This window comes from Ipomoea triloba, chromosome 2 (assembly GCF_003576645.1).
Source record: "Ipomoea triloba cultivar NCNSP0323 chromosome 2, ASM357664v1".
Taxonomy (NCBI): Eukaryota; Viridiplantae; Streptophyta; class Magnoliopsida; order Solanales; family Convolvulaceae; genus Ipomoea; species Ipomoea triloba.
In genome coordinates, this window is record NC_044917.1 from 23,382,079 (window position 1) to 23,405,532 (window position 23,454).

Genomic DNA, 23,454 nt, shown 5'->3' on the forward strand with positions numbered 1-23,454 from the left:
TGCTCATGGAAGTGAATGGCCTTGGCCCCAATGCTGGGCTCAAGGAGCCAGGATGAAGCTTCCTTTCATGCCCCCTTGAAAAAGAAGTGAACGTGATGCTCCCTTTCGTGTCCCCTTGAAAAAGGATTTGCTGCGAAACTTCCTTTCATGCCCCCTTGAAAAAGGGATCAACATGAAACTTCCCTTCACGCCCCCCTTAGAAAAGGGGTCGGAGTGGAGTTCTTAGCTTGTTCACAATTCCTTGCGAAAGTGTTCAGATTGGGCTCTTTTCTATACTTTCTTACGCCATCAACTCCGCGAGCCACAAGAAAGTAAGTGACTAGATGATGGTTGAATACATGCAATTTGGTATTTGCCCATGACCTAGTTTGTCTGACTTATTAACCCAAGTAGTGGTTGGCCCAAGTTCAATATAGTTTGAAACTTGAGTGCATGCAATCTCATTTATGGGAAATACATATGGGAGATTCTACGTTGATTTTAGGGCATTGTTATTCTTATTATTTTGGAGATCACCTTCTTAATTAATGTTTTAGAGGATCAACTTATATTTAATGTCCTTGATTGAACATATTTATTTTCAATATTTAGTCCATGTACTTTTATTGATAGTTTGAGCTTAATTCCTAAATGGACACATTCTTATTGATTAAAAAGTCATAACAATATCGTATTTTTCGATCTCTATCAACTTTATCACTTTATTTTTCAATTGACGGTATTAGTCAATCGTCGACGACTTAAGTCGTAAAAGCAACACGGAGCTAGTATCGTATTTAAAGTTGTCTTAACCATAGATGGTGAGTACATCAATTTTTATTGTTGTTGTTGTTGTTACGTTGTTTAGGTATTGTAGTTCTAGAGTAAGGGTTGATGTTGCTAATGGCAATAATGTCAAATTAAGAATCTATATATGGAGTAATATTCTACGGAGTATATATTACATTCAAAGCTGTCTTAACCATAGATGGTGAATACATCAATTTTTATTGTTGTTGTTGTTGTTGTTTAGGTATTGTAGTTCTAGAGTAAGGGTTGATGTTGCTAATGGCAATAATGTCAAAATTAAAAAAATGTATGTATGGAGTAATATTCTACGGAGTATATATTACATTTAGGATTAGGATTGAGTGGACCAAAAGTGTTAGTCAAGAGATGTTTGCTCACTCGGTATTGGCCTGCATCAATAATTGAACAATTCTTGAATTGCTATTTGAATGACGATTTGAATAAATCAATGACTTCAGAGTAAATTGTATAAAATAAGTGAACATATATAAAATACAATTTTTATTAGTGTAATATTTTTAATTATAAAATAATTAATATTTATACATATTTAAGAAGGGTCATACTTGTGTGAGACCGTCTCACGGATTTTTATTCGTGATATGGGTCGGGTCGGGTCGGGTTGAAGCAACATGCAAATGTCATACTTATATGAGTAAATGTTACTTATATACTCAAATATAATACTAATCAGGAAGAGAAAAGTATAAAAGTATTACATTTTTCATAATGAGTAATGTTGACAAGTGCCCCTTACTTATAAGGTTAAAAATAATACTTTTGAGGAAAAATATAATACTTTTAAATAGAAATGTAAAAATATTGTATTTTTCTTTAAAAGTATTACATTTACCGTATAAGTAACAAAAATTGTATTCATTTGAGTATACAAGTATGAAATTTGTGCGTATAAATATTACATTTTCATCTTGACCCGACACGTCTCACGGTGAGACGATCTCACACAAGTTTTTGCTATTTAAGAAGCATATTTATAAATATACTTCTGTATATAATTATTATATATTTGTATAATTACATGCTTTCATCATAGAATATTTTTTAAATTGTCATTTATCGGTTTTCCATTATCCTTTTTTTTTTTTTTTTTTTTTAAATATTTCTCTTCATTACCTATTTCCATGCTACATGCGTAGATAAGTACATAATCCACCTAAACAACATAAGGCAAAAACTTGTGTGAGAGCGTCTCACCGTGAGACAAGTCGGGTCGGGTCGGGTTAAGGCGAAAATGCAATACTTAATTATACGCACACATGTCATACTTATATGCTCAAATGTAATACTAATCGGGAATAAATTTTTTGTAACTTATAAGGGTAAATGTAATACATTTTTCCTCAAAAATATTATATTTTTCCTCAAAAATATTATATTTTTCCTCAAAAGTATTATATTTTGCTTTATAAGTAAGGGACACTTGTCAAGATTACTTATTACGGAAAATGTAATACTTTTTCTGTTATAAGTAACAAAAATTATATTCCTGATTAGTATTATATTTGAGTATATAAGCATGACATTCGACATATAAATATGACATTTGCATGTTGCTTCGACTCGACTCAACCTGTCTCACAAATAAAGATCCGTAAAACGGTCTCACAAAAGTGTGACCCAAACAATAAACAGTTAGTTGTAGTGTTTATGGTTGAGTGAGTCAACACATGATTCTAAATAAAGTTGACTCAAACATTAATCATTGACGAGTGACGACCAAGATTGGATACGGCCAAATAAATTTAAATTCGAAAAATAAAAAACATTTCTGGTACACCTATAATGTTTTTTTTTTCTTTTTTTTTTTTTTTAGCTGGCCACAGCCTTGCATAATGCATATATATTAGTATACCATTGAGTGAACACCGTACTGGATTCTAGATAGAGTGTACTCAAACTAACACTAATCATCGATGACCAAGATTTAATACTTTGATTTATGAAAAAATTTACAAACTTATCCGAAGTTAAAGCCTGCTTTGTGATCTTAGTTAATAAAAGATTACAAAGAAATAAATTAGTCTAGATTGTTTATAGCTGACCAGCTAATCAAACCAAGAACACTACTAGGAAATTCACATGGGGAATCAAACTTGAAACCTTAGCTTGTGGTTATCAAGTTTACTGCCCGACCAACATAGTTAATTTTGAAGTCAAGAAGACAAAACAAGCAAAAGTTGTCGAATAAACTCTTATTAAGTCAAGTAAATAATGTAGTTATTGAATCTTTTAACCCCAAAAAAACTTCAATTAATTCCATTAAATCAACAAAAAATGTGAAATAATTTAAAAACATACCCTTGAAATCCTAATCATTTTTAATTATACGGATGCCTTTGATTGTTTTTATTTTTTCTTTTGTAATTCAGCTGATGTCATGCAAAATAAGGACCATATTACTTATGACTTATTTAACCAGAAAGAAGTTATGGCATTAAATTTGATTGTAAAGTTAGTGTAAAAGTTTAGCGCAGACAACGTTGAAAATTTTAGTCACTAATTCGTTGCTTAGACATAAACTCTCCTTACAAAATATAAGGATCAAATATTAGGTAGGTAAGTTTAACCACAGAAAGTTTCATCATTTTTCCAACAACAACAACAACAATCATTCAAAATCATATAAGATCAGTTGTTATACCGTGAATTATGGTCCACAATGCATTGTGGATCGAGTATGGTCATGACTGATACTGCCGTTGTGTTGAACTGATACTGTAATTGTTTTGAAAGGGAACTGCAGTTGCGCGGAACAGAGACCGTTTAATCCGTCTGTTTTCATTAATCAAAACGACGTCGTTTTAATATGCGATATAAGATAGACCAAGTGATAATTTTGCGATATAAAATAGACCAAGTGATAATTGTTATATATAACAAACTAATTTCATTAAATGACATTATTTACGAATATAAGATACACAATTGCTTTCCTTACATGGCTGTTTACGTTTACTAGGATTTCATATTACTACTTATCATAACTTTTTCCAGAATATTGAATCTCAATTCTAGAGGGCTCCAAAACTAGCCCCTGACTCGACAGAGTATTTTGGAAGATATAAATTACTATATGTAACTCAATAGCTAGCAAATAGGGTCAAATATTGATGCCCACAAGTGATTTACTCACACCTTACTTAAAATATTATTATCTATTAAACCACTAAACTAAGTATGCCCAAGCAAGTATTTGTCAAAGCTACGTGTATATATGGCTGTTATTCAACTGGACTCATCCAATTGCGGTTCATGGAGTGACGTTCTGGAAAACGTCAGACCAATTACCGCCGGCGGGTATGGCGGAGGCGGCGGCCCCGCCGATGCCGGTCTCCTGTAACCACCAGTCGCCGCCACATACTGGTCGCCGTCAATCTGTCTGCCCGGAGTATTCGCCGTCGGGGGTGGAGGGTATTTGGGACTATCGCGGCCGTACCAATTATCACCACCAATAATAGTAGGTGGAAAGATAAAGCTTTCGAGTTTATTAACGTAGTACGACGCTGAAAGTGGGAACGGCCAGGACAAAGAATATTGTGCTGCCGGTCTGGACGGCGTTGCGGGTCTCGGAGGGGGAGGCGGCGAGGGCGAAGGCCTGTAAACGGCGTCGTGTTCACGGCCCGACGACAGCAACACATTAGGCTGTCGAAACATTCTTGACTGAGTAGTTTCAAGGAGAGAAGAGAATGTCAGAATGAATGTAATGACACTCAACATCATCGTCAGACTGATCTCCATGTTCCTTAATTACTGGCCTTTATTGTGGGTTGTGAAATGAGAGTTATAGTTGAGGGAAGATGAATCAGAAATCACAAATGAGTGGTATTTATATACACTTACAAGTTATGTACGTGTATTGGGTATGGTGTGAATATATAAAAAGTAATGTTATAATAGTCAAAGTCATCATCTTCATTTTTTATTTACCACATGCCTTGTGGAGAGTTTTTTTTTTCTTTTTTGGATACTTACCATTCAAACTCAATTTTATTTTTTAAAATATGTCATATTTATAAAATAATATATTTGTATACTTATTGTACAATTATAAGAGTTAATTCCATTTTTTGGTCCTAGATTTATATGTGTCAATCCAGTTTTAGTCATTTTTTATTAGAACATCCACATTTGGTCCTAGTATTATTGTGATATAAACATTTTTAGTCCTCTATCAACAAAATAGTTCTAATGCCATTAAATAAAAACTCATTTCAGTCTTCAATTACAAATTTTTTCAAAAAACTAAACATAAAAATATAGCAGGGTCAACCCACTTTGTATAAAAAAGATCGAAATGTCATTGTATTTAACGACATTTCAACGATTTTGTTGACAAAGGACCAAAAATGGTCATGCCATAATAATACGAGGACCAAATGTGGATGTTCTGATAAAAAAGGACTAAAAGTGAACTGCTACCTATAAATCTAGGACAAAAAATGGAATTAACTCCAATTATAACTAGTTTTCTGGTTAACATCCTCTAATAAGCTTCAAGAGTGGTCTATTTATAGAGCATGGAGTGCCAAATTCAAATGGGTTTGAAAAGTGCCCGCTAGCGATTTCTGAGATGATATGTATCTAGAGGCTGCAACCACATCTTTTTACGTTGCATACCATTGAGTACTGAATATTAACTATTTTCTTTTTGGTATAATTCTATATTTTATCTCAAAAAGTATTTTTTTTTTGCTTTTGTTTTTGCAGTTCTCCAGAACATGTCTTTTTGTTAAGACTCTTAAAGATATCTAAAAAAGAGTGTGTCTAACAACCATTTTTATCAAATACATTCTTTATCTCTCGTACTAGACTTTCAATGTTGATTATGCCATTTTGTACCATTAGTGATAGACCTAGGATCTGCTACACTGAAGAAATATGCAACTCCTAAGTTAGACAATTATATTAATTAGTTTCTTGTTTGAATATTAAGACATCTATTGGAAGACTTCAACACATAAATCAAAGGTCTGCCGTTGGCTAGTTCTGTGGTTAAGCAAATTTGATAAGTTTTCTATTTGAGTGTTACTATCGCGATCTACCAAAAGTGTTATTCTATTGAGAAAATTTCTCAACCAATTTATCTGAGTCATGTTGGAATAAGTTCTATTGATATCTATTGTAAGATCTGCCATATAACTTCTGTTAAAGTATAGTTCTACTTCTCAAGATCCTTTAAGTATTGTTTCAAAGAAAAAAAAAGATCTTCTAAGTATTCGGTCTTTTGGTCAAAATATGCTGGTTGAACTTTGAACGGCCAACCTAAGTATTATTTTGTCGTTTACAAAGTAAACTAGCATAATATATAAGAATTACAATAGAAGTTTGGGAGTTTTAGAGTTCGAATACATTATTAGGCTAATAGCACCCATGCAATTCTTCATATTGCAATCCCATGTGGATTAAAAGTTTTTGGTTGCCAAATGGTACTCCTAAGCCTAAGAAGCTCTAGTACACAAAGGTGGAAAAGGACTAAGAGAACACACTCTTGAATAGCCAACACAATTGGATCATTAGATCATTACTTGAGTCACACAATAAGGCAACATAGATAACACAATTCATTCCCTTATTTCTTATTATTTGTTACTTTGATTTTAGTTATCTCTTTCGCACTCATACTTCCTAAATGCCATTCACCGTCTTCAACAACCTCACACGTCACATTGCGCATTCATTCGATTGAAATTAAAGCTTAGTAATCTTCCAATTTTCCTCCTTCGAGACCGACACTCGGGGACGTGTCCTCGTTTTACCATTACCACCCACACACCTCACCGTATAAAACTACTGCTTTCAAATTGGCGCCGTTGCCGGGGAGGCAATAGGTTGTCAATTGCTTTGCTTTTACTTGATTGAATGTTTTTGAGAATTTGAGTGTTGTTAATCCATTTTTTTGTTTTATTTGTTTTTGTTACTTACCCTCAATTGGCTACTTATAGTCAATTAAGGATTATTTGCTTTCTTGAATATCTTAATAGGTGAATGTACACAAGAGCGAAAGGAAACCAAGACTTATTTCCTTACATACCAGAACTTAACAAAGCAACAAGAAGGAAAAACATCCGAACCGAACAAATGGCTTCTACAAGCGCTACGAGGAACTCTCAAGGGAGAGGAACACCTATATCGACCCCACCACTAGTCCCAATTAATCCACCTGGACAACCCAATCCGAATGATCCAATATTAGAAGAACCACAAATTAACCGAGAGAATCAACCATAGCAAATTCGAGTTGAAGAATATTATGAAGTACCGCAAGAACAACATAGATCTATAGCAGATTACATGACGCTAGAATTTAATATGCATAACTCTATTTATGTACCGCCATTGGAGAATATAAACTTTCTTGTGCACCCGACAATCCTTACTTTGGTACAGAACAATTAGTATGTAGGATTACTGTCGGAGGACCCACATGCACATATAACGAGATTTATCCGAGCATGCGAGATGTATAGACAAGAAGGAGTAAGTGAGGAGATCATCAGACTGAAACTATTTCCATTCTCAGTAATAGGAGAAGCAGCAAGATGGCTGGAAAGCTAGGATGACCATCACTTCCGATCTTGGCAGCAATTACATAAAGAATTTATGAACGAGTTTTTTCCAATCACCAAGACGATGAGCATTCGAAGACAAATCCAAGAATTCAAGCAAGGGAGATTGGAAAGTTTAGGAGAAGCTTGGAGGCAGTTCAAGGTGTTAAAAAGGCAATGTCCACACGATCTAATGCATCCCTAGGATGTAATCAGTTCATTTTATGGAGGCTTAACTGACGAAGGGAATATGCTCATCGACTCATCTTCGAGTGGTGCATTTGTCTCATTAGCACTACCGGAAGTGGAAGAATTAATTGAGAGAATTTCGAAAAACACTTCGTGTTGGTATGATAGAAGAGAAGAACATGGCGGCATGTATGAGGTAAACAGTCATGTAGCAAATGAAGCGAAGATCGAAGCAATGAATCACGATATCAAAAGGCTACAGTCTGTGGTGGAGAAAATGGAAGGAAAGACGAAACCCAAACATGTAGAAGCAATAGATTATCAAAGAGGTCCGAGCTACAATGCCTACGGAGGTAATCAGGGACAAAACCACAATTGGAAGTAGGGGGATGGTTGGAACAATAGCAACGGAGGATTCCAAAAGAGAGCACATTATAATCATGGCAATAAATCCATTTACAAGCAGAACGAGGAGGGTCGACTTACATATGGCCCAACTCAAGGAAATGGAGCTCAGATGACTCATTACAGGTCTAGTTATAACTCTTAGTTGGATTATGCGCAACAAAGAAGGGATGACATAAGAGAGGTCGATGAAAGACTAACAAGAACCATCATGGAACTAAAGAATGATAGAACAAATCTTAAGCAGGAAATTACCTAAGAGATTAGACAAGAAATTTCAAGCTTGAGATAGGAATCAAAGGCTACTCTCAAGACGATAGAAAACCAAATATCTCATATGTTTAAAATGATGTCCGAAAGGCATTACGGGTAACTTCCAAGCAATACTAAGAACAATCCTAAGGAGAGAGTCAACGCCGTGGAAGCTGATGAGCACAAATGATGAGTGTAAAAAGGGTGTAATGTCGTTCCGCTGAGGATTGGCGTTATGGCACGAAACTGTGTGAATTACCAGGCACTAGAGTATATGAATTTATAGAATCCAAGTAACAGAGACTGAATGATTTGGAATAAAAGAAAGCAATTAATTAAGGTGAAAACTATATGATAAAGGTATGGGCCAGATCAGGGGGATTGTAACCTTGATGTTCTAACAAACTCATGATTAGGGAAAGAATAATTAACCAAGGGGTTTATGGGCAATGCACAAAAGAATCAAACTTAGCTACTTTCGTAATCAATAAGTGAATTAGGCTGCAATTGCCCCACTGTCGTGATGCATCAATTATAACCTTAAGCTCCTAAGCATTGTAAGCCCCCAAAATTACCTCTACTTTCATAGCAGGAAAATTAGGTTGGAATTGGTAAGGCTCGAGGTCTCTACCCAACTTTCGTTGTAATGAATCCCTTTCCCAGACTAGCAATTAATTGTGGCCATCAATCAATAACAAGTACAAAGAAATCCCCAATTCAACACAAACCCTAGGCAAAAGATTCAATCCCTTTATGCAATTATCATAAACTGAACATCAAGATTAACAAAGAACCCCTAATCCAAACCCATAAACGAATTACTCCCGCATGATGGGAGTAAACACAGCAAAGCGAGAATAAATAACCATAAACATCATAAGAAATAAAAGGGAAAAGAAACTTATCTGGATAAATAACAAATCCAACTTCAATCCAAGATTCCAAGCTTGAAATAAAATAATCTAATGTAAAACTAGTCTAAACTATGCTGGGGAAATATAAACTAAAATCTAGGGTTCAGAACTCTGTAAGGGAACCCCCTGCAATTGTAGAGAATAGGTAGAATATATAGGAGATAAATGGGCCTTTGGCCATTAGGCAACTTCTAATTCTTTTCCCATTTGTATTCTTGTTTCCTTTCTTCCTTGTAATTCCCTTTTCTTCCAGAACTTGTCCAAAATGCTCCAAAATTCCTCCATTGTTGTTCCTTGTAGATAATTCAACACTTGGACAATATAACACACAAACAATTCCCAATTTCACTAGGATAAGGGAAATACAATTAAAATAAGGGGTGAATTATTGTATAAAATAGAAGATATCAACTCCCCCACACTAGAACTTTTGCTTGTCCTCAAGCAATTACCCAGGATAATCTTCCCTCCAAGCACTGCAACTGATCACACTTCCTTCCTGCTCAACCAATCATTCCACCAACCAACTCATGCAACCTAACCTACTTTAAGAATCATCTCAGAATCACAAGTGAGTTCCCTTCTTAGGCCAATAACCGAGCACCAGAATTAAGGTAGATTAGAACCCTGTATGCACATGTACTCAGTTGAGATTACGCAAGACTTGGCTTAAGATGAACTCCCATAGACATGCCTTTCGCAAGACTTGGCTTAAGATGAACTCCCATAGACATGCCTTTCATAAGACTTGGCTTAAGATGAACTCCCATAGACATGCCTTTCATACTCACATGCTTAAGATGAACTCCCATAGACATGCCTTTCATACTCACATAGATCACTCTAAAACTGCATGCTAAGATCAAATAGGACTTTATTTGGCTTGTAATAGGGCTAAGGGTGAGTGGCTAAACAAAGAAAGGGTATGGAAAAATAAACAAAAGAGAGAGAATTTCACACTTATTCCCAACTAAACCTAGAGGAGACATGGAAAATATGAGCAAGAGCGCAAAAATATTTGAAAGCACAAGAGTATTCTAAACTAGTGGGGGTGAGGACTTTTATTCTAACAATCCTGACTTGCACTTTTATTCATCATTCTTTTTCTTTTTCACAAACCTTTTCTTCACTTTCAAACTTCTTTTTCAAACTTTTCTCTAACAACAATTTCTCACTTTTCTTTTCTTTCTTTTCAACCAATAACTTCCTTCACAACACCCCCACACTAGAACAAAGATAACAGGAATAACTCTATCAAAAATAAGCTCAAAAAGGAAAATCTCCTCTAAATTAAAGAACAAATGCTACATTCTCTCTAAGGGTGAATGAAAAATATATGGCTAAGGGCTAAGGGTTAAATGATAGGGCTAAACAAGAAAAACAATACAAAGAATGGGGTTAAGTGCTTAGCACTTATTAAACAAAAACAAGGCTCAAAAGGGGACAACTAGGGAAAATAATTATAATAAAGGGTAGGTTTAAAGGCTTGGGCTAACAACAATGGCCTAAATCACTTCAAAGCATGCAAATTCTAGACTTCACTATGAGAGCACTGAGACAAGCTATGACAGAACAAATATCCGAAAGATCTAGCAGAGGATGTGCTTGTGAAAATAGGAGAATTTTTAGTGCCGGTTGACTTTATTGTTTGCGAAATGGGAAGGGATGAGCCCTTTGGCTCCTTAATCCTTGGAAGACCATTTTAAGCTACGTGTCGTGCTCGGATTGATGTGAGCACGGGCGAGATTGCCTTAAGATTTGATGGACAAAATGAAGAAAAAAGAAAGGCAAGAATTGAAAAGAAAGATGAAGACTTGAAAGCCATGGTGAAGGTGAAAACCAAGACCAAACCAAGATGGGAAAATGAAAAGTTGGTTTAGAAGAACACATGGGTTTAGAAATGTTTCCAACCCACGATAAAGGAATATGGTTGAGATGAAAGGATAAACGTTGCGTCTAGCTAGAGACGTAAAACGTGGCGCTACTTGGGAGGCAGCCCAAGGTTTTTAATAAATTTGCGTCGTTTTTATGTTTTGTTAGTGTTTTTTGGTATATGTTTTTAGGAGACTAATTTGTAGGGGTGATGGTCGAAAAAATGCTACGAGTGAGCCAAAATTGGACAAGAGGCGAAAGGAAAATCCGAAAATCGGAGGAAAACGTGGGACGACACTGTCCACGTGTCCCTCACACGTGAAAGGCACGTGGATGAATTCCAGTGTTCATCCACGCGCCCATCCACGCGTGAAGGGCGCGTGGACGCAACAAAGTGGTGTGAACAAATACCCTCAGCCGAACCACGAGTTTTCATACCCTAAACTCAATTTTTCTCTTCTCCTCCACACCAAAACACTACCCCTAAGCAAGGTTTGAGAAAAAGTTCATTATTTTTCACTTAAAGCTATTTCCATGGTTATTTTTAAGTTTTGAAGATTATATTAATGAAATTCTATCCTACATTGTTTTGCAATATTTTGTGTGATTTGAATGTTGATAATGGTTAGAAATGCATCAAAGAACTTTATTTCATTACTTTCTTCCATTCTTTGTGATTAATTTGGTAGATTAAACTCAATTTTTGAACTCTAGTGTGAACACCATGAAAATCCAAATGGATTTGTTTGATTTCTTGATGGTATGATGAAATTGATGATTGAATTGATGTGAAAACTTGTTATAGAACATATATATGCCATCAATTTGATACTACACATGCTACATTGGTGAATTGCATTTTCATTCTTTAACCCTAATTTTTGAATTGGAGAAGAAGATGAAGTTGACTTTTTGAAATTGTTGACCTCTATGTTGATATTGTTTACTTTTGAATTACATTGCTATATCTTGAGATTGAGTATGTGTGTGACATTGGAACTATATTGTTGACATTTTTTATGATGAGAATTGATCAAAAAAAGAGGAGAAACTATGGCGAAATTTTCAAAAACACCAACCCCTATTTTCGAAAATTTCAAAATTATTGACGAAAAATTGGGCATAATTTGTTGTGTGAAAATGGAAGAAATGTGCAACTAACCAATTGTTTTTATGAATTATTGTTAATTGTAAAAATTTTGTAGGATGGGTAGAACTAAAGAAATTGCCAAGAAACAAAAGTATGATGAAGCAGGATCTAGCAGGTCACGAACTAGAGTGCAACCTTCGCGACGTTCACAACCGGAGGATATCCCACAATAGGCCATTCCTGATGAACTAGGTACAAGACCCTTCAGGAATATGTCTCTGGCAGAGCGTGTTTCAGTGGATGTATATCGCGGAAAAACTCTAAGTGGTGGAAAGTTCTTTGACTCGAACGTACTGCGCGAGTTTGGATGCGAGGATGTTGTGTATCGCTTGCTTCAGAACCCTCAATTAGGTAAATTTTTTGAATGGAGGGGTCCAACATATTCCCCCGTCACTTACGAGTTCATAGCCACTCTCGACATCAGGCGTGAGGTCAACTACGCGAGGAAATCGATAAAGTTTACAGTTTTTGGTAGCAAGTACCATCTGTCGATTGACGAGATTGCAGTTGCTCTAGGATTTCATGACTAGGAGGAGGTAACCATGCGATATTTCCGTGATTTTAAATATGATTTTTATACAGACAGAGATGCTACGACTTATTGGGGCCAGATTACAAATGGTCAGAAGTATAAATCTTGCAATTTGAAGGCCAAATACATTACGAGCAATCATCTCAAAGCTATTCAGTTGGCATTGGCAGTAAATCTCTCAGGACGAAAGACTAATCTGAATAAGGCTTACCGTCAGGATCTCTTTTACATGTGGTGTATGGAGAACCACAACAATTGAAGAAATGGCTACAATCCCAAACTAGGCATAAGGTACAAGTAGTATTCTTAGGGCGTTTGGTAACGAGGTTATGTCAAGGATTGGGCCTTGGCAACCATCTGGATAGGGAAAAGAGAGAAGTCTCCATGACAGCTTTCACAGTCCGTGAGTTCAAAGCCATGTACATCAAGTTGGGAGGTGACGATGCACCAGCCGAGGGAGTTGTTGACAGTAGTGGTGAGGAGGATGATGACGAGCCAAATGTGCAAGAACAACATGGTGAGCCCAGTGCACAGCGCGGGGGGCCTACTATGATGGATTGGGAATCTACTCAGGCTTTCCATAGATAACTCCATGAGGAGCAGATGGCTTATCTCCGTTCCCATAGCATGCGGCAAGAGGAGTAGTACACATCACTATATGTGCGCCAGGACAGCCAAGACGAGGAGATTCTTCGTACACGGAGAGCCGTTGAGGAGAATGCACGATTGATTGAGGAGCTGCAAGCCCAGCTTGCGAGGCAGTTTCGCCCTCCGTCCTTTGGTGACCAGTGATGATTGATTCGACAACCCAGCAGCAGAAGAAATTCAGAAAGAGTCCCAAGAACATTATCTTTGAATTCATTGGTTGATGATCCATGATAAACTTTAGGTTCCCTATGCGTGGGGTTCTACCTTTATTTTCTTTAATTTCTCTTATGCTTTTTAATGCTTTTTCATTACTTGCTTTATTACCATGCACTTTACTATCTGTTAGGATGTTTGAATGATTTTACTATTTTTCATTTATTTTCTTTAGTTGTTATTTCTATTTTATGAATCTTATGCTTTTCTCTATCTTGAAGTTATTTTGCTTTATTATATTTGAATCAGGCTATCGAGATTTGAGTAATTGAATAGCTTTCCTAATTGCTATTATATTTCTAGTTTTAACCTTTGTGCATATAGCTTTAATAACGGAGGCCGACGATGTTGGAAGCTAAAGTGTGGAAAAAAGGATGCATACTTGGTTTAGCCTCTTATCCCTTTTCTATTTTATGCCCCGTTTTCAAATTTAAAGTGTGGAAATTGTTTATATAGCTTTGCTTGTGTTCTATGTTCATATGATGAGCGTACCATGTTATTTTGTCATTAGGGATCAATTTAGTATACCCTATATCCCATAGCAAATTCCAAAGTGTGGAAAGAGATTTTGTTTGCAATATTTAATTAGACCCGTTTTCCTTTATCCCAATAAGGTGATGTTTGATTTAAAGTGTGGAAAGGACGCACTTTGTGCTTAATTATTTGATTGCTTAAGTTGGTCTTTTGGGCATGATAAACGGGTGCGTTTTGCTAAATTGGAGAATATTGACTAGATGCCAATAAAGTTTTACTCTTGAAATATCTTTGTGGAAGTTACTTTTTGCACACATGAGAGTGTTTTAGAACCAAATAGGTTTACATTCTTACTTGCTTGCATGATGTTCACCTCTTATTTAGGTAGGACCTTAGTCAAGGATCTCTCAAAATTGGAGTGTGCACTATTTAATTTGAGAAAGATAATGTAAGCGAAGCCCGGAATTGAACTAATATTAGTAGAGCATGGGGCAAAAGGTGAGCCTATTAGTGAGCTTAGAGTGAAATATCTCTTAATCCCAAGAAAAAGGCATGAGGGATTGTATGGAGAAAAGTAGAAAATGCAAAAGGCCACTCCTAGAGGTAAGAATTGAGGGAAGCCGTTTCACTAGGATGTGGGCAAACCATTGCACTGACCTTTGAAGAAGCGTAGAGCTCTACGTGAAGTCGGTTGTCCACGTGAAATGATCCTGGGAAATGAGAAAATGGAGAGGAGGTGAGCTGCTTCGCTAGGGTTCGGGTACCCATTGCACCGTCTTCAAAAAAACATGGAGATCCATGTGAAGTCGGGTGCCCGATGACTTTACCCTGGGAAGTGAGAAGAATGAGGGACCGCCACAAGACATTGGCGGTGAGTGGTCCATGCCCCTACCCCCACTTATCTTACTTGTCTGGGCTTTGGCGTTCGGTCGGAAGGATTGATTAACTAGTGTACATCGTTCCCACTAGTGGGATCGACTAGAGGCCCTAGTTAAATGAGAGGTGAATTCGAAATTGGGTTGCATGCTTGCACGTGGTGTGAGAAGTGTGTTCCCCTTTACTTTAAATGATTATCTATGAAGAGTTTTTACTTCCCGGAAATATTCCTTGAGTTGTATGGCATTTGACCAACATTCTTTGTAGATAACACAAAAGATTTCCCCCTCTTTGATAGTCTTAACATTCGTTTTTGATTGACCAGAGTTCCATTTGAATGAGCTTCGTATCTTGGGAACTTAAGTGCTTAGAAATGAATTGTCTTGTTTGAGGGCAAGCAAGATGTAAAGTGTGGAAACTTGATAAGCTCCCAAGATGACTATATATTTAGAGATAAATAGGGATAGTTTTATAACATTTCAGTAACCTTATGTGACTAATTTACGATATTTTGTGCTTAATTAGATAACCACGAGCAAAGCTATCTTTGGTGTATTTTTAGGAAATTTTACAAGTCCTGGGAGCCATCCGGCACGAGAGTTGGGCAAAACGAGCAAACCGAGCAGGACAGAAATCCGGGGGCTAGGATGCTTCATCCACGCGTGAAGGTTGTGTGGATGAATTCCAGTATCCATCCACGAGGCCATCCACGCGTTGATGAGCTCGTGGACGAGACAATGCAGATAAATCATTTTAGGGCAATTTTGGGGAGACTATTTAAGGAAGCTTGATAGAATTTTTCAGAGGAGGAAGTTTTAGAAATCTGATTTTCATTTTTTAGGTTTAGTTTTACATTTCCATTGTGTATGAAGAAATGAAGATAAAAAGCTTGGATTGAAGATTACATTTCATTTCTACTAGGTGATTTCTATTTGAATCTTATTTCTATTTACATTTATTGTTCTAAGATTGAATTGGTTTATGATCTTGAATCTATGATTATGCTAAGCTAATTCTATCTAGGGATTGCGTTGTGTGAATCTATGCTTGCTTAGTGTGAGATCCTATTTATTAATGTGGATTTGATCTATTTGATGTTGGAAATCTATTCTTGTCTATTGATTTTTGGTTTGATTAGATCTTGTGTAGATTTGGCCAATCTATTGAGAGTTTGAGACCTTGACTCTATCATGGTATTGATTTGAGTTAAGTTGTAGCTTTTTGCAATCTTAGATCCTATGAAATTTCATGATTGGGAATAGTAGGAAAGTGTGTAGCCTAGGTGTTTGATAAAATGTCTCTTAGGGCTTTTGGTTGCCAAATGGTACTCCTAAGCCTAAGAAGCCCTAGTACACAAAGGTGGAAAAGGACTAAGAGAACATACTCTTGAATAGCCAACACAATTGGATCATTAGACCACTACTTGAGTCACACAATGAGGCAACATAGATAGCACAATTCGTTCCCTTATTTCTTATTATTTGTTACTTTGATTTTAGTTATCTCTTTCGCACTTATACTTCATAAATGCCATTCACCGTCTTCAACAACCTCACACGTCTCATTACGCATTCATTCGATTGAAAGTATATCAATCTTCCGATTTTCCTCCTTCGAGACCGACACTCGGGGATGTGTCCTCGTTTTACCATTACCACCCACACACCTCACCGTATAAAACTACTGCTTTCAACCCTAACCTTGCCTACTAAGGCATTCTTATAGGTTCCAGGAATGTTTGTTTTGTGACTCGCCCATTTCGATGTTTCTTGAGTTTGATTGCGTAAAAAGAAAGGGTAGAATGGGTACAAACTAGGAACGAATGATTTTTAACAGCATGTGAAAGTCAAACTCATTTCAGGTGATAATCAAGTGGCAGTTAACTAGCCTACATGATCAGCGCACTACTTCTTGAAATACTCCCAAGTCGAATGGTGAAACCGAAGTTTACTTAAAAACCATTTTCCTAGACAGCGTATTCAAGAGTGATGACTCTTCCATGTTGCCAACAACAGGTAGGAACTAGGAACACATGCTTTTCGTAGCGTTTTCCACGGGGGTAGGAAAATAGCAGCTTTATTACCCGGGGCGCTATGCCTAAAATAATATGTACAAAACACGAGATATTGGCCCAAAACGGCGGCACAAAGAATACATAAATAATAAATACTATAAACCTAAAGAATTGAATAGAGCCCAAAATGGCGGGCCGAATAATAAATCAATAACACAATCTAAACGACTAATAAATAAAACAGAACAAAATATGTTACCAACAAGACTCGAACCCTGGTATGCCAGCACTAGGGAAAAGGCTCAAACTAGTAGACCAGTAGGGGTTCGGTGAGCCAAGAGATGCCTTTAAAGTGGAGGGAATGGTGGCTATTTATATGGTTGTAGGATTCACGGATCATTGACAAATGAACGACATCGGGTTGCCTTCAATGTTAGCCACACACTTGTCATCCCACTACTTTGCTTCCAGTGCACCCCCATGCATAAGTGGGGCTTCCTACCATTTTATACCCAATAGCTTTTGTGGCTTTGTGGTTAAGAACTTGAGTTATTATGTTAAAAGTCTTAGGTTTGAACTCTCTGGCAGTACTAGGGCCATCATATATATATATATATATATATACACACATATACGTATACATAGATTTTGTAAATACCTTTAACCAATCGGTCTACTAGGTTCTTCCTAGATTTGAAGTGCTTTTTATGAAACCAAAGAGCTTAGGAGACTTTTATCGAACACCTTGCCTACATCACCTAACCTACTCACACTTTCTAGGTCTAGAATAGGAAATCAAGGTTGATAGGAGCTACATCAAGTGTAGCAAGCAATATCTTGCATAACCTTGATGCCTTGGATTATTCAATGAGATGGCCACCCTCAAAGAACACACACAATTCATCAACAATGAACATGAATAAGTCATCCAATCACACAATACAATCTCCAATTTAGAAATGAAGAGCTACACTTAGCATCATGTCTCTTCACAATTCAATTCCTAATGAAGAAGTTACCTAATCATGCTTGAAAATGTAAAACACAATTAACCTAATTGCAAAAATTAGAAATAGTAATTGAAATCAAAATGTAAATCAAATCAATGTAGTATTAAGCAATTACCTAAGCAATATATAGCAATAGAAATCAAAATCAACTAGCTTGAAAGTATATCTTCTCCAACAAGATTGAATTGAAATAAAATGTTTTTCTCTCTACAATCTAAGAATGAGCTCTAAGTTCTCTCTAAAATGTCTAACTCTTTTCTCCAAAAACTTGCTAACAACTTGCTCTCCTAAAAATATCTAATCTAACTCCTTAAATAGCTTCCTCCAATTTGCACTTAAACTTTCCGCCACCAGAGATGATTCCACGAGCCGATCCACGTGCGTGGATCACACGTGGCCTTTCCACTTTAAAGACTTCCTCCTTCAGTCCACGTGTGGAGTTGTGGCGTGGAAGTTTCTGGAAATAAGCCACGCCACATTCCACGCGTGGAAGTGGACGTGGATCCTCCATTGTGTCTCCACCTTTGGTTGTTTCCTTGCTAAGTTCATATGCTTTCTCTTTGACCCTCAAAAACATAAAACACCATCTAACATATGTCAAGAATAGAGTTTTGCAAATGATTAGCACATTAGAGCATCAAACACCATAGATTAACCACAAAAGGATATCAAATAGCACAATTTCACCCCTTAATTAGACCTTTAATCTAGGTATGTTTGACATCTATCATACACATACATATATGTATGTGTACATACATATATGTGTGTATACATATGTGTATATATAGATATATACATATGTGTGTGTGTGTGTGTGTGTATATATATATATATATATATATATATATATATATATATACGCGCACACACACATATATGTACATATGCATACACACACACACACACACACACACACACACACACACATATATATATATATCTACTCAATTGTGGTCGCACCTTCCTGTGTGGTCGGTCCGGTATGCACCACTAGCATTAACAAAATACACCACTAGTGTTAGGAAAATTCACAACAATGAAAATACACAAAAAACATCAAAAAAATGCAAAACAAATCCAAAATAATGCACCATAACTCCTCTACTCTTAATTGTGCATTTTTGAACACTGTGTGGTGTATATTTGCATACCTAGTGGTGTATTTTTTGGTGATGCGTACCTAATGGTGCATATTTGTGTTGTGTAGTTTCTAATATTGAGTGTTTTATATTTGTATACATAGTGGTGCGGCCGTACTGACCGCACGTTAAGGCGCGACTGCACCTAATATCTACTATCTATATATATATGTGTGTGTGTGTGTGTGTGTGTGTGTGTGTGTGAGAGAGAGAGAGAGAGAGAGAGACCGTCTCACGAATCTCAATTCGTGAGACTGGTAGGGTTGCTTATTATACGGGTCAACATGTGTTTCTCACCCTCCCCTTTCTCTACCTCATCGGTTCTCTCTCTCTCTCTCTATTTTTGACCGAGGATTGATTTTTCCATATCAACCCTCACTCTGATCTCTCGCTCCTCGCATCTCCGCCGCTCACCCTCTTTACGTCCTCTCATCTCTTCCTCCGTCTCCATTTATGCTGTAACCTTCAACTCCGGTAAACAACTACAACAAGAGTTTTCGGCAAATGTTGTACGGTAATTTCTCACATGCAGTTGCGCCAATTGTTTGGAGGGTGGAGAAGAAGGAGCCGTGGGTAAGCTTTGGGATCTTGGTTGAGTTTGGAGGATAGGGATTCTAGAGAGTTTATGTCAAGTTGATGATGAAGATGACAAGTAATGGAAATGGTAGGAAGGTGGTGAAGATGATTAATGATGAGATTATTGAGATCGTTGTCATTTTTTCTTAGCTATTGACTGCAGTGCAATGTATGATTACTCAGACTGATATTTATAACCTTGTGTTTGTTTCACTTTTTGAGTCAAAACCTTATTCTCAACACATCATTGCAAGAAATGTTTAATATATTTAATACTTTAAGCATTAAATATAATACTTTATAGCATAAATGTAATACTTCAAAACACAAATATAATAAACAATACTTTAAATATTAAATATAATACTTTATAGCATAAATGTAATATTTCATAGCACAAATATATAATCAGTACTTAAACCTTATATATGATATTTTATAGTATAAATGTAATACTTCATAGGAGAAATCTAATACACAGTTTGTGGGAAGATATAGTTAATATTTTAGGGGCACACTTGTGTGAGACCGTCTCACGGGTCTCAATCCGTGAGAAGGGTCGGATCTATATAATTTGGGTCATAGAGTGTACAAGTAGATACGAAGCGAAGGATGGAGTTCTGCTGTGATGCTTACCTAAATGTATTGGGTACTGATGATTGATCCGCATCTCTAGGGGCACAGAAACCCTCTCAAATTTGATATTTCAAAATCATTCATTCGAATTTTCTCTACAGTTTAATAATATTAATTTTGTCAATTAATTTTAAACAACTCGTAAGAGTAAGTTCAGGAATAATGGCTTGCAATTTAGAGTCATAGTAGTCATGCCATATTTTGTTATGAAGTACAACATTTTTTATATATATATGAAGTATTATATATGATTCTTAAAGTATAGTATTTAAGGTTTAAAGTATTGATTATATATGTTTTAGATTTATGCTAGAAAGTATTACATTTAAGGTATAAAGTATTACATTTAAGGCTTAAAGTATTAAATATATCTACCTTAAACTATGTATTAGATTTGTGTTATGAAGTATTATATTTAAGCCATAAAGTATTGTGTTTAAGGCTTAAAGTATTAAATATATCTACTTTAAACTATGTATTAGATTTGTGCTATGAAGTATTACATTTAGGCTGTAAAGTATTGTATTTAAGGCTTAAAGTATTAAATATATCTACCTTAAACTATGTATTAGATTTGTGTTATGAAGTATTATATTTAGGCCATAAAGTATTCTGTTTAAGACTTAAAGTATTAAATATATCTATCTTAAACTATGTATTAGATTTGTGCTATGAAGTATTACATTTAGGCTATAAAGTATTGTGTTTAAGACTTAAAGTATTAAATATATCTACCTTAAACTGTGTATTAAATTTGTGCTATAAAGTATTATATTTAAGCGGTAAAGTATTGTATTTAAGGCTTAAAGTATTAAATATACCTACCTTAAACTATTAGATTTGTGCTATGAGGTTTTATATTTAGCCTATAAAGTATTCTGTTTAAGGCTTAAAGTATTAAATATATATACCTCAAATTTTGTATTAGATTTGTGTTATGAAGTATTATATTTAGGCTATAAAGTATTGTGTTTAATTTATGAAGTATTATATTTAGGCTATAAAGTATTGTGTTTAATTGTTAAAGTATTAAATATAGGCTATAAAGTATTGTGTTTAATTGTTAAAGTATTAAATATATCTACATATAAACTGTGTATTAAATTTGTCATATGTTTTCAAAAAAAAAAAAATTGTCATATGAAGTATTACAGTTAAGTTATAAAGTATGGTATTTAAGGCTTAAAGTATTGATTATACATTTAGAGCAACAGCTTGTTGAGAAACCACATCCTTGTTTGATTCTTCTTCCTGATACACAAATAATCGTCCGATCTTTATATGACAAGCTACGGCTCCTGCGAACCTATCTACAACAAGCTTACGAATAAGAGGGAATAGAGGTTTTGCATTTTGGAATCATAAATATTGCAATGGGAGAAGAAGAAGATGAAATCGAGTACAAACTAGTGAAATTCATTTGGCGGCAGTTCGTAACCAGTAAGTGAGGGTGAGGTAGAGTGCACAGTAGCATTAGAGGCAGCTTGTCAACATCTTCACCAGACCTTGCAACTAGTAGCGGAGGGTGAGGAATCCTAAAATTTGCATTTCGAATGCACTACAGGGATATAATCACTCAAAATTAAACATCGAAAGTTCTTACAATTATCAACCCTATGGAGCTCTAATAAAATTCAAACACACAAAGAAATGAAGACCACGTATCTCTTAGATCTACAACAACACTCTACAATTAACCTCCAACGAAGAAATTCAAAAAAAAAAATGCAAAAACAACAACACAACAATATGTGAGAAATTAAGGCGTAGCATTTGACAAACGTTGTTGCTCTTTATTGGAGTTGAAGGCGCGAAAGAATTGGAGGCGGAGGAGATGGGAGGAGGTGGAGCTTGAGCGAGGGAGAAGGAGAGGTGGGCGGTGGAGATACGAGGAGGCAGAGAACAACATGAGCGGATATGATGATATGGGAAAATCAATCTTGTGGCAAAGAGAGAGAGAGAGAGAGAAACGATGAGGTAGAGAAAGGGGAGGGTGAGAAGCACATGTTGACCCGTATAATAAGCGACCCGACCCGTCTCACGGATCTCAATCCGTGAGACGGGTCGGATCTTTTATTACACGGGTATCTCAATCCGTGAGACGGGTCGGATCTTTTATTACACGGGTAAATCACATGCCATCCACGCTCGGATCTTTTATTACACGGGTAAATCACATGCCATCCACGCACAATCTCACGGCCCTTGTTTCTCCCTATGTTCCTGCTACAGACAATTTCTTCCCAGATCAATCGACTTCTGTTCCTGCTACAGACAATTTCTTCCCAGATCAATCGACTTCGGATTTCTCCCATCTCCTCCTCCTTCGCTACTGTTGATAACATCTGCAATCTATTAAACGCGACAGCGCCGATTGGCGATGATGGGGAAGAAGGAACTGATGATTGGGTAGCGATTGGCGATGATGGGGAAGAAGGAACTGATGATTGGGTAGGCTCTGGATTCTATGTTGAGTTTGGAGGGAAGGGATTCTTGAGAGTTTTTGTGAAGTTGATGATGAGAGGGAAGGGATTCTTGAGAGTTTTTGTGAAGTTGATGATGAAGATGGCCATTAACTTGAGAGTTTTTGTGAAGTTGATGATGAAGATGGCCATTAATGGAAATGGTAGGAAGGTGGTGAAGAGGATTAATGGTGAGATTATTGAGATCTTTACCATTTTTTCTCAGCTTTTGAGTGCAGTGCAGTGTATGAATACTTTTATATCGTTGTGTTTGTTTCACTTTTTGAGTACTTTTATATCGTTGTGTTTGTTTCACTTTTTGAGTTAAAATACTTTTATATCGTTGTGTTTGTTTCACTTTTTGAGTTAAAACCTTATTCTCAGCCCATCATATTTTCACTTTTTGAGTTAAAACCTTATTCTCAGCCCATCATATTACAAGAAATGATTGATATATTTAATACTTTAATCATTAAATATAATACTTTATATTTTTAAATTTAATACTTCAAAACACAAATATAATAATTAATACTTTAAACATTAAATATAATACTTTATACCATAAATGTAATATTTCATAGCACAAATATATAATCAATACTTTAAGGCTCATATATAATACTTTATAGCTTAAATACAATACTTCATAATACAGTTTAAGTTAGATATATTTAATACTTTAAACATTAAACACAATACTTTATAGCCTAAATATAATACTTCATAGCTCA